The 12,816-nt window shown below is 48.5% G+C and overlaps 1 long non-coding RNA gene across 1 annotated transcript; it reads left to right on the forward strand.

Annotated features, from left to right (window-relative positions):
- The first annotated feature begins 874 nt into the window (after positions 1–874).
- Positions 875–12,021, forward strand: LOC141108768 (uncharacterized). Its single transcript, XR_012236122.1, has 7 exons — positions 875–1,047; positions 3,673–3,732; positions 5,476–5,539; positions 5,807–5,956; positions 9,148–9,203; positions 9,823–9,918; positions 11,770–12,021. It is a non-coding gene; the product is annotated as an uncharacterized lncRNA (long non-coding RNA).
- Positions 12,022–12,816: the final 795 nt, after the last annotated feature.

Raw genomic sequence — 12,816 nt, forward strand, 5'->3', positions numbered from 1 at the left:
AACACCCCCCCGCCGATGTAATTCAGGCGCCCGAAAAGGGGTGGGACTCCTGAATGGGGGTGGCTACAGTGGCCGTGGAGAGATTAATGTAATGCACTGAATCTGTCCATAGTACACAGAGGGGGTGGCTGGAGAGAGGGGGCGGAGCCCCGAGCGCCCCTAATGCACGCACCGCCACCGATCAGATGTGAACCTGCGGGCCGTCCTTGTGAAAAGTCCCGTGTGCTCTGCGTCTTTAGTGCGTTTTGTGAAAAACGCACCAAAAAAATCCATCTTCCGTTATAGTCAATGTTAACGGCCACGAAATAAAAAAAAGCAACACGCTTTTTTTTTTTGAGTGCGCTTTTGGAGTCACATGTCCATTCCCTCCCCCCCCCCCCAAAGGCCCCCCCCCCAGGGGACCATGGAGAAAAAAACACATAAAGAACGCATAATGCGTTGGGTTGAATTTTTACACTACACATTACAAAAAAATCGCAGTAAAAGGCGATGTGCGTCTCAAAATACAGCGATGTGAACGGCCCCGGAATGCGCTCCGCATTACTGAATAAAACTTATTTGTCTAATTTGGTTGCTGAATTTTTACCGAATAAATGTGACAAAAATATTAAATAAAAGAATAAGAATAAAAGAGAAAAAAAAATTTTTTTCTTCTATATAAACCATCAAATAACAACCTTATTAGGCAAATTGATGCAAAATCAGCTCTGAATGTGGACAATCAGGAGTTAAAGATGAAGAGGGCGTGGCTGTGTCAGCTGACCTTCTCTAGTCCACCAATCAGCGTGCAGCTTGTTTGTTTGTTTTTTTTTCTTCCTTTCCTCTTATCTGCAGCTCTCCGGGAACAGCGACCCGCCCAACTCTGACTGCAGAAGGAAAAAAAAGAGTTATGAGAGTTTGTCAGATTTGTCAGGTTGGTTCTGTCACTGAATAAAGTTAGATGAAAAAAAAAAAAGGTCTGCTTTCCATATAAATCCGCCCACTTGTAGAGCCGCTCTCCCTGCTGTCCTCCACGTGGAGCACGTGTCTGGCCGCCATGTTGGTTTGGTAAGTGACGTCTGATGAGGGTACAATGTGGGGTTAGAAGCCGCATATGATGGGAACAGGGAAAGCTCCTTGGTCGCCCCCCCCCCCCCCTGCTATATACAGCTCCTTGGTAACCCCTCCCCCCCCGCTATATACAGCTCCTTGGTTCCCCCCCCCCTATATACAGCTCCTTGGTCCCCCCCCCTATATACAGCTCCTTGGTTCCCCCCCCCGCTATATACAGCTCCTTGGTTCCCCCCCCTGCTATATACAGCTCCTTGGTTCCCCCCCCCTGCTATATACAGCTCCTTGGTTCCCCCCCTGCTATATACAGCTCCTTGGTTCCCCCCCCCTGCTATATACAGCTCCTTGGTCCCCCCCGCTATATACAGCTCCTTGGTAACCCCCCCCCTATATACAGCTCCTTGGTAACCCCCCCACTATATACAGCTCCTTGGTTCCCCCCCCCTATATACAGCTCCTTGGTTCCCCCCCCGCTATATACAGCTCCTTGGTTCCCCCCCCCTGCTATATACAGCTCCTTGGTTCCCCCCCCCTGCTATATACAGCTCCTTGGTTCCCCCCCCCTGCTATATACAGCTCCTTGGTTCCCCCCCCCCTGCTATATACAGCTCCTTGGTTTCCCCCCCCCCCTGCTATATACAGCTCCTTGGTTCCCCCCCCTTGCTGTATACAGCTCCTTGGTTCACCCCCCCCTTGCTGTATACAGCTCCTTGGTCCCCCCCCCCCTATATACAGCTCCTTGGTTCCCCCCCCTTGCTGTATACAGCTCCTTGGTTCACCCCCCCCCCCCTTGCTGTATACAGCTCCTTGGTTCACCCCCCCCCTTCTGTATACAGCTCCTTGGTTCCACCCCCCTTGCTGTATACAGCTCCTTGGTTCACCCCCCCCTTGCTGTATACAGCTCCTTGGTTCACCCCCCCCTTCTGTATACAGCTCCTTGGTTCCACCCCCCTTGCTGTATACAGCTCCTTGGTTCCACCCCCCCCTTGCTGTATACAGCTCCTTGGATCCCCCCCCTTAATACAGCTCCTTGGTTCGCCCCCCTTAATACAGCTCCTTGGTTCCCCCCCCCTATATACAGCTCCTTGGTTCCCCCCCCCTATATACAGCTCCTTGGTTCCCCCCCCCTATATACAGCTCCTTGGTTCCCCCCCCCCTATATACAGCTCCTTGGTTCCCCCCCCCTATATACAGCTCCTTGGTTCCCCCCCCCTATATACAGCTCCTTGGTTCCCCCCCCCTATATACAGCTCCTTGGTTCCCCCCCCCCCATATACAGCTCCTTGGTTCCCCCCCCCCCTGCTATATACAGCTCCTTGGTTCCCCCCCCCCTGCTATATACAGCTCCTTGGATCCCCCCCCCTATACAGCTCCTTGGTTTCCCCCCCCCCCCATATACAGCTCCTTGGTTTCCCCCCCCCCATATACAGCTCCTTGGTTTCCCCCCCCATATACAGCTCCTTGGTTTCCCCCCCCCTATATACAGCTCCTTGGTTCACCCCCCCCCCCCCCTTGCTGTATACAGCTCCTTGGTTCACCCCCCCCCCCCCCCCCCTTGCTGTATACAGCTCCTTGGTTCACCCCCCCCCCCCCCCCCCTTGCTGTATACAGCTCCTTGGTTCACCCCCCCCCCTTGCTGTATACAGCTCCTTGGTTCACCCCCCCCCCTTGCTGTATACAGCTCCTTGGTTCACCCCCCCCTTGCTATATACAGGAGTTTTAAAGGAAAAAAGCAAAATGCCTGAAACCTCTCTGCAAAAACACATAATTGAGGGTTTAAAAATGCAAAAAAGCCACTGCAAAGTGTGCCTGAAAAGTGCAGCCCCCATAGATGTGACCCCCCCCCCCCCTAGATGTGACCCCCCCCCCCAGACCACCACAATCTCTGCGCTCGCTCTGCGTTTCTGTAGCCACACTTGTCGTACATTTACATGCTTTTGTAGCGTCTTTTTAGTTCATTTGTATTTTATTGTATTTGACTAATTTTGTAATGTATTCTGTGCTTAGAAATGCTGTACTTTATATCCACATGAAATCCCCGCCCTGCTCTAAACTAAAAGCTCATCGGAATATTTTCCCTTTTCTTGTATATTCATTGATACGGCCAACTGTTTAACCCCTTGCTGACCGCCCTGTAGTGGTATCACTGCTGTCTGTCTCCCAGAGGAATGCTGGGACTTGTAGTTCTGCAACAGCTGGTGGCCCCCCAGGTTGCCTCCCCCTGCGTTAAAGGAATGTGTTTTTATTGGTTATATGTTAATAAATGGCGGCTACGGGCAATTTTCCCTCCAAATGTCTGTTCTTATATGGTTGGGTAAAGTGGGGCTGTAGTGGTGGGTAATCCCTTGGAGGGGGAGGGGTGTTACTATAGTCCTGGAATGTTTTGGTGGATGACAAGTTTGCCGTCGTGCTGTTCTTTAACCCCAGACAAGTTTACAGATTTGGGCATTTCCCAATATGGACACTTTTCTGGGGGGGTAAGTGATTTAGGAAGCCCTTTCGGTAGGTCGGTAATGCTAGATTCCAGATTTCTTGGTAGGGTTTATGGTATTTATTTTGGTTTATTAGATTTCAGTGGAATTGACCCCATCGTTCATTTTATGATCTCTTTCAATTTTCTAGGAAAAAAAAGCTCAAAGCAATGTGGACCTTCCTTCGGTGGCCCTGCAGCTTCAGCAAATGGTAAGTTTAAAAAAACGCAGGACGAGTTTATGAGCTTTTATCATAACTCGCGTTTCGGGTTTAGCCACATGTTTTTTGTGGACCCGAGTTATTTCATTGCCAAACTGAGTTATGAGCTTTTATCATGACTCAGGGCTTGGGTTGAACCACACGATTTGGTGGTGACCAGGTTCTTGGTGGGGGTCTTGGAGTGAGGTGTTGTGGTTCGGCTGGAAGTGTCTGGCAGTGACTGAGCCCCTGGGGGTGTGGATGGGGTGAGCGAGCCCTCCCTGTGATTCGGTGTCGACAGTGTTGCAGGCCCTGCCCTGTCCTCCCGGAGAGCTTGGTTGGCTCCTTCATTCACATCTTTCTTCAGCTCCAAGAAGGTTCCGGTTTCTCAGGAGCTCTTTCTCTGTGAAGAGATACAGGCAGGGCCATGGATTTCACTCTCTGATCCCTCTTGGGGGAGTCTACGGAGAGCTTGGGCAATGCTCTCTCTCTGGAAGTGAAGGGTCAGCTGTTCCAAGATTGTCCAAAATTTTCACTGTGGGTTGTAGTTGGGCCTCTGGACTGGTTGCCGGGCTGTTCTGCAGTGGTGGGCTTGGGGACTGGGTCAATCTCAGTCCTTGCTGGATTGGGGGAGGTGTGCCCACTTCTCCGAGAAGGCCGGGGCTAGATCTGATTCAGACTCCTTGCCCACTGCTCCCGTGCTTCCTGGCAGGTAGTCTAGGCGCTTAACTATGGCTTACAATGGGAATGGCGGATTCTCTTAGAACTGTTCATCCTTTCTTCCTGGGAATACGGAGTGTTGCTTTTGGAATGGTTCTTAGTTTTTCTTGGTTGGAGTATGAGGGCACCATATTACAGTCAACAAAGGCTTCGACCAGGCCAAAATCAATGCTCTCTATTCTTGGGTCAGACTTCAGGTATTGGGTCAGAATCCTTCTCTCCTTATGGGGGGGAAAGGGTCATGACACTTGCCGCTCCCACAAAATGGCAAAACACTTCAACAATCTGGCTAACTTCACACGGTTTTAATTTGTCAATTTTCGTTTACAAACTTTTGAGTGTAAAAACATTGGTACAAAAAAGTTGTTCTCATATGTCATGAGAATATATTAAAGAAAATTACAAATATGTTATATTGTCATAATGTATTCAATATTTGAAAGACATTTTTATTAAATGTTAGTTAGTAATATAGCTTTAGTATCGTAAAATATCATCTTTATTGAAGTCTCTGAGAGGTATCATTATTCTGAATTGAAGAAATGATTGGAGTGGTTAAACCATGGGTTCCATTTTTTTATCGTATAAATAATACGTATTGTGTACTGTGAAATATTTTTTTTCCATGAGATTTATATTATTAATTCTAGTTTTCAAATGTGTTAGAGGCATCGTTGGTGATTTCCAATGATATGCGATCAACCAGTGTATTGCTACACATATGGTATGGATAAGTCTCATTTGGTGTATAGGTAGCCCAGGGATTGAGAAGAATAATAGGCAGTTTTGGGGAGTGAGTCCAATTATGTTATCGGAGATTTTAGAAGCAAATTTTTCTAGTTTCCATATATTTGAGACTTTCTCACAATCCCAAAAGATGTGAGAATGATCCTGTGGATAAGCAACCTCTAAAACAAGATGGGGATGTTGTGGGGAAAATAGTCAATTTTCTGTGCGTTCCAACCAACACCGTATTCGGCAGTTTTTGCCGCTTATGTTTTCATGTAATTCTAAGGCTTACATTTTATATTGTAGCTGGTGAGATGACCATCAAGGCTGAAGTATGGAAACACTGTGCTGTCTGAGAGGAAACTGAGAGGTATGTATCAAGTTCAGTCTATAAATGCTGTAATCTGTGGGACCTGTAAGTGAAAATTTTTATGTGTATTAAGTACCATATCTTGATATGAGGATATTTTGTGACCCTGGAACACATTGAAGCTAGGTTTAACCAGAACAACCATTTTAGGTTTACAGTGAATGTCTGTATTGCATGAAATGGTTTAGACCTCAGATTTCATTATCTCTGAATAAGCAGGCATGACTCCATTGTATTTTTTTTTTTTTTTTTTTTTCCCATAACTAGTTGGAAGAACACTCAAAGCCAAGATGGGAAGGCCAGGAACACTCAAAGCCAAGATGGGAAGGCCAGGAACACTCAAAGCCAAGATGGGAAGGCCAGGAACACTCAAAGCATGATGGAATCCCTTTTCTGCTCCTGCAGTATTAGCATATGGTAGGTACCATGGCTTGGGTTAGCCACACAATTTTGTGGACCCAAAATGCATACTTGGTTATGCAGGGTTAGGAAGTAGACAGGATGATTGAGCTATATAGATTCTCTCTGAGTTATGAGTTTTCATCATAACTCATTGCTTGGGGTTTAACCACTCAATTTTGTGGACCCAAAAATGAACATAGTTTTCTTGTTAGGCTGAGTTAGGAAGTAGATGGTCTATAGCGGAGTTATGAGCTTTCCTCATAACTTGCTGCTTGGGTTTAGCCACTCATTTTTGTGGACCCAAAGCTTTACTATGTATTTCACCACTATAGTCTATAGCTGAGTTATGAATTTTATCATAGCTCTTATGTTTTGGGCTCAGAACTTCTTGTTGTTCAGTCTGAAGTCTCTTGCTCCTTGGTTGTGGGTTATTGTGGCATTCAGAAGGCCTCTGCGAGTGCACGCACGCCGGCCTCTGCGAGTGCACGCACGCCGGCCTCTGCGAGTGCACGCACGCCGGCCTCTGCGAGTGCACGCACGCCGGCCTCTGCGAGTGCACGCACGCCGGCCTCTGCGAGTGCACGCACGCCGGCCTCTGCGAGTGCACGCACGCCGGCCTCTGCGAGTGCACGCACGCCGGCCTCTGCGAGTGCACGCACGCCGGCCTCTGCGAGTGCACGCACGCCGGCCTCTGCGAGTGCACGCACGCCGGCCTCTGCGAGTGCACGCACGCCGGCCTCTGCGAGTGCACGCACGCCGGTCTCTGCGAGTGCACGCACGCCGGTCTCTGCGAGTGCACGCACGCCGGTCTCTGCGAGTGCACGCACGCCGGTCTCTGCGAGTGCACGCACGCCGGTCTCTGCGAGTGCACGCACGCCGGTCTCTGCGAGTGCACGCACGCCGGTCTCTGCGAGTGCACGCACGCCGGTCTCTGCGAGTGCACGCACGCCGGTCTCTGCGAGTGCACGCACGCCGGTCTCTGCGAGTGCACGCACGCCGGTCTCTGCGAGTGCACGCACGCCGGTCTCTGCGAGTGCACGCACGCCGGTCTCTGCGAGTGCACGCACGCCGGTCTCTGCGAGTGCACGCACGCCGGTCTCTGCGAGTGCACGCACGCCGGTCTCTGCGAGTGCACGCACGCCGGTCTCTGCGAGTGCACGCACGCCGGTCTCTGCGAGTGCACGCACGCCGGTCTCTGCGAGTGCACGCACGCCGGTCTCTGCGAGTGCACGCACGCCGGTCTCTGCGAGTGCACGCACGCCGGTCTCTGCGAGTGCACGCACGCCGGTCTCTGCGAGTGCACGCACGCCGGTCTCTGCGAGTGCACGCACGCCGGTCTCTGCGAGTGCACGCACGCCGGTCTCTGCGAGTGCACGCACGCCGGTCTCTGCGAGTGCACGCACGCCGGTCTCTGCGAGTGCACGCACGCCGGTCTCTGCGAGTGCACGCACGCCGGTCTCTGCGAGTGCACGCACGCCGGTCTCTGCGAGTGCACGCACGCCGGTCTCTGCGAGTGCACGCACGCCGGTCTCTGCGAGTGCACGCACGCCGGTCTCTGCGAGTGCACGCACGCCGGTCTCTGCGAGTGCACGCACGCCGGTCTCTGCGAGTGCACGCACGCCGGTCTCTGCGAGTGCACGCACGCCGGTCTCTGCCAGAGGACTAGACAGGTTCAGGTGATTAGGGGACTCAATTATTTTTACTGGAATAAGTTTTCAATGAAAACTATTCCTTATTCATAGAAATAATTGCCTAACTGCCCTTTTATTGCTAGAGCAGAATTTAGATGGGACCCCCTCCCAAAGCCCACTTGAGCATTGTTTGTATACAATGCCATTTATAGTTTTTGGCTCGGAGATGTTCAGTCTGAAGTCTCTTGCTCCTTGGTTGTGGGTTATTGTGGCATTCAGGAGCTTTGATGGAGTAGGGCAGGGCAATGCAACACTGCTTCACCCGAGTCTTCTGCCACATTAACTTGCATCTTGTGCTTTACCCTGAAGGTCGTTGGTTTCTGCAGGGCTGAGCAGGTATGTTTCTGATCCCTCTTGGGAAAGTCTACAGGGAGCCCCCCGCTCTCTGGAAGTAAAGGGTCAGCTGTTGCAAGACGGTCTTAAATTTCCATTGTGGGTTGTAGTTGGGTCTCTGGACTGGTTGCCGGGCTGTTCTGCAGTGGTGGGCTTGGGGACTGGGTCAATCTCAGTCCTTGCTGGATTGGGGGAGGCGTGCCCACTCCTCCGAGAAGGCCGGGGCTAGATCTGATTCAGTCTCCTTGCCCACTGCTCCCGTGCTTCCTTGCAGGTAGTCTAGACTCAACTATGGCTTACAATGGGAATGGCGGATTCTCTTAGAACTGTTCATCCTTTCTTCCTGGGAATACGGAGTCTTGCTTTTGGAATGGTTCTTAGTTTTTCTTGGTTGGGGTATGAGGGCACCATATTACAGTCAACAAACTCTTTGGCCAGGCCAAAATCAACGCACCCTATTCTTGGTTCAGACTTAAGGTATGGAGTCAGGATGCCTTATCCCTGAAGGGGAAAAGGTATGACACATGCCGTTCCCACACAATGGGTTTAATCTTCCCGAAAATTTAGTTTTATTGGAATAAATCTGCGAGTTCACGACGGTCTGCAAGTACCTGTGTTTTGTCTTGAGTATTGGTGTCAGGAAGCTGGTTGTTGGCTAATTTTGGACAGGGTATAATCCCTAATCCTCAATAAATTGGTAGGTATGATGCCCGGCGGGTGTGGAGATGCGACTCGGTGTACATCTTGCGACGTGTATGCGTTCCTCGATTTATTTGATAGAGAGCAGATTTTAGATAGGACCCCCTCCTGTAGCTTTGTATACAAAGCTTGGTAATGCCCACCTTGGAGCAGTGTAGAATGTGGTTGCAGTGTAGAATGTGGTTGCAGATTTCCCATTGGTTGCAGGCTTTGTGGTTCCAACAGAGCAGTGTTCAGACGCAATGCTCGAATTTTTTTTATATTTTTTTTTTTTTTTCAAAGTATGTTATTTGATATTTAATATTGTGTAAATGTTTACCGCTGAATGCTTTATATTTTTTTTTTCAACCATGAAAGCATGTTACTGTTTTACAATGCCTTATTGATTGAGTTGATGATTTGTTATAAGTTGATATATTTGGGGGTGGGGCTTAAAGCCCCATATCGGCCTCCTTGTGTTTAATGTTACCTATATCATTGCAGATCATCAGGATGAGCGGGATGGTTGGCCTCTGGCTAGACATTGCTGTTAAAGTTTGGTAAGCATCCTATAAAGTTGCTAGAATGTTTAACCTTTGTTTTTGAGATTTCTAGGAAGCTTGGGAAGATCACGGGATGTAAGTGAAGGGAACACTTATTTTGCTGGAAAAAAAAGAAGCTTCTTAAAATGCACTTTTTTTTCTGCAAAAACAACACAACAAAAACTTCTTAATGCACATATTTTTGCAGAAAAAAGAGTGTGTGTGTGTGTGTGTGTGTGTGTGTGTGTGTTTTTCCCCTCCCTCAAAGCTGAACCTATGCACTGTGTGAACCCAGCCTCATAGCAAGGGAGTCTCCCCCGCTGTCAAAATAAAATGAAGCGGGGAGGTTTCCCGCATCCACATAGTGTTTGGATGGAGGAATCTGTTCCTTTTTTATTTTTGTTTTTTCATTTAACCTGCTGGTTGAACGTAAAAAACTGACTCGTGCATTCTGAGATTCAGGGGTAAGTGACCCTGGAACACATTGACGCCAGGTTTAAACAGAACCATGCAGCAAGCATTTTGGGTACACGGTGAAAGTCTGTATTGTATGACATGGTTGAGATTAGACCTCAGATGTCACTATCTCTGAATACGCAGGCATGACTCCATTGTAAATTTTCTTTTACATGACTAGTTGGAAGGCCAGGAACACTCAAAGCCAAGATGGGAAGGCCAGGAACACTCGAAGTAAGATGGAATCCCTTTTCTGCTCCTGCAGTATTGGCATATGGTAGGTACCATGGCTCAGGTTAGCCACACAAATTTGTGGACCCAAAAATGAATACTTGGTTATGCAGGGTTAGGAAGTAGAGAGAATCTAGAGCTCAATCATCTGTCTGAGTTATGAGTTTTCATCATAATTCATTATTTGGGTTTAACCACTCAAAATTTTGTGGACCCAAAAATAAATGTACTTTTTTGTTAGTGAGTTAGGAAGTAGATGGTCTATAGCGGAGTTATGAGCTTTCATCATAACTTGCTGCTTGGGTTTAGCCGCTCGGTTTTGTGGACCCAAAGCTTTACTACGTATTTCCCAACTATAATCTATAGCTGAGTTATGAATTTTATCATCGCTCTTGAGTTTTGGGCTCAGAACTTCTTGTTCAGTCTGAAGTCTCTTGCTCCTTGGTTGTGGGTTATTGTGGCATTCAGGAGCTTTGATGGAGTAGGGCAGGGCAATGTAACACTGCTTCACCCGAGTCTCCTGCCTCATTAACTCGCATTATGTGCTTTACCCTGAAGGTCACCGGTTTCAAGGAGTTGGTTTCTGCAGGGCTGAGCAGGGATGTTTCTGATCCCTCTTGGGAAAGTCTACAGGGAGCCCCCCGCTCTCTGGAAGTAAAGGGTCAGCTGTTGCAAGACGGTCTTAAATCCCTATTGTGAGTTGTAGTTGGGCCTCTGGACTGGTTGCCAGGCTGTTCTGCAGTGGTGGGCTTGGGGACTGGGTCAATCTCAGTCCTTGCTAGATTGGGGGAGGAGTGCCCACTTCTCCGAGAAGGCCGGGGCTAGATCTGTTTCAGTCTCCTTGTCCACTGCTCCCGTGCTTCCTGGCAGGTAGTGTAGACTCAACTATGACTTACAATGGGAATGGCGGATTCTCTTATAACTGTTCATCCTTTCTTCCTGGGAATACGGAGTGTTGATCTTGGAATGGTTCTTAGTTTTTCTTGGTTGGGGTATGAGGGCACCATATTACAGTCAACAAACTCTTTGGCCAGGCCAAAATCAACGCTTCCTATTCTTGGTTCAGACTTAAGGTATGGAGTCAGGATGCCTTATCCCTGAAGGGGAAAAGGTATGACACATGCCGTTCCCACACAATGGGTTTAATCTTCCCGAAAATTTACTTTATTGGAATAAGTTTGCAAGTTCACGACGGTCTGCAAGTACCTGTGTATTGTCTTGAGTATTGGTGTCAGGAAGCTGGTTGTTGGGTAATTTGGACAGGGTATAATCCCTAATCCTCAATAAATTGGTAGGGACGATTCCCGGCGGGTGTGGAGATGCGACTCGGTGTACATCTTGCGGCATGTATGCGTTCCTTGATTTATTTAAAAGAGTGCAGAATTTAGATAGGACCCCCTCTAAAAAATTCCCACTGTAGCTTTGTATCTAAAGCTGGTAATTCCCTATTTGCTGCCCATTAATGCCCACCTTGGAACAGTGTAGAATGTGGTTGCAAATGATTTCCCATTGATTGCAGGCTTTGTGGTCCCAACAGAGCAGTGTTTGTATGTAACCCCCTTAGTGAATCGTTCCTTTACTAGAGATGATTTGGAATGCAAATGATGTGTATTGAAGCCCACTTGAGCATTTGTATAAAATGCCATTAGTTCCCCTTTGCTGCTCATTCATATGCCCAGCCTGGAGCAGTGTAGAATGCATTGCAAATGATTTCCCCCTTATGCATTTGCTGTTTTGGTCCCAACAGAGCAGAGTTTATAGGCAATGCACATAGTGATTGGCAGCTTTACTAGAGCAGTCTTGTTTATAAAAAAATGCAATTTGGCTGCCAAAGTGGAAATATGCTTTAAGGATTGCTCATCAATGTTTTATCTCCAACCCTTTATCACTCTTTTAGCGCCTGCCTACGTTTGAGTTTGCTCAATTGGACTTCTTCTAGTTGGTGTTGCCAGCAAGGTCAAGATGAACGGCAATCAACCCAAAGATGTCTTCATTGATTTTTACCGGACTTCCTTCCCAATTTCGATCTGTGATGTGCATGAAGATGGAGCCTCTTTCTGGTCACTTTAAGGACTGTCCTCTACTATTTATAATATGGAATCATTGTACATGGCTAAAATAAAGGTTGACCTGATTTTCAAACCTAAAATGTCTTCTCAGCTTTTTTGTTTTTAATCCTAGATTGCTCTAGTTGGCTTTGTTTGCACTTGTGTAGCCATGCCCCTGTAGGGGTTGCTGAATGTTGTGGTTCACCTGTTACCCTGGCATCCCTCTCAGACATAAAACAGTCCAAGCTTTTTTATTTTTTTAGGGGATTGAACTTTGGGGAATGATGCAACTTGCTTGGGACTTCTATATATTTACTCCAGTATTTACACTCCAGTCTTCTCTCCAGCACACACTCTTGCTTAAGACCTCATATTCCCTCACTCCTCCAGTACTTCACTTGCTGCAGACCGTTACCCCTCCAGACTAGCACCGCCTGGTTAGGCCTGACACTAGGCCTCAATCTGCCTTTTGTGGGCAAGGACCTCAGGCCACTGTGGTGTAGAAATAGTTCAGGTGCTAACTGTCCTCTGCTCAGCTACTAATCATAGATGGCTATGAAGGCCCTGCCAGCCTGGTTGCAATGACCTCTTTCCACTGCCCATCCCACAGTCCACTCTTCTGATTCTGCACCCATCTCAAACTGCAATCTCCTCCTGACTGCTCCACTCACCAGCCCTCCTGCCTGCAACCAGTTGTCCTCCATGGGGTCTCTTAGCAGTGCTCTCTCCTGCTGTAGTCTTGCTCTCATGTGCCTCTCCTTCCAAGATCTTTTCACTCCTCCTGGATGTACCTGAGCCCTGGCCCAGGGTCACCCCCCCCCCCCGTGCTCCCGACAGCCTCCACACTCTCACTCCAGCTCTTCCACCTGACAACTCCCTCCTTAGCTGGGCTGACC

This window comes from Aquarana catesbeiana, linkage group LG09, assembly GCF_042186555.1.
Source record: "Aquarana catesbeiana isolate 2022-GZ linkage group LG09, ASM4218655v1, whole genome shotgun sequence".
NCBI classification, from domain to species: domain Eukaryota; kingdom Metazoa; phylum Chordata; class Amphibia; order Anura; family Ranidae; genus Aquarana; species Aquarana catesbeiana.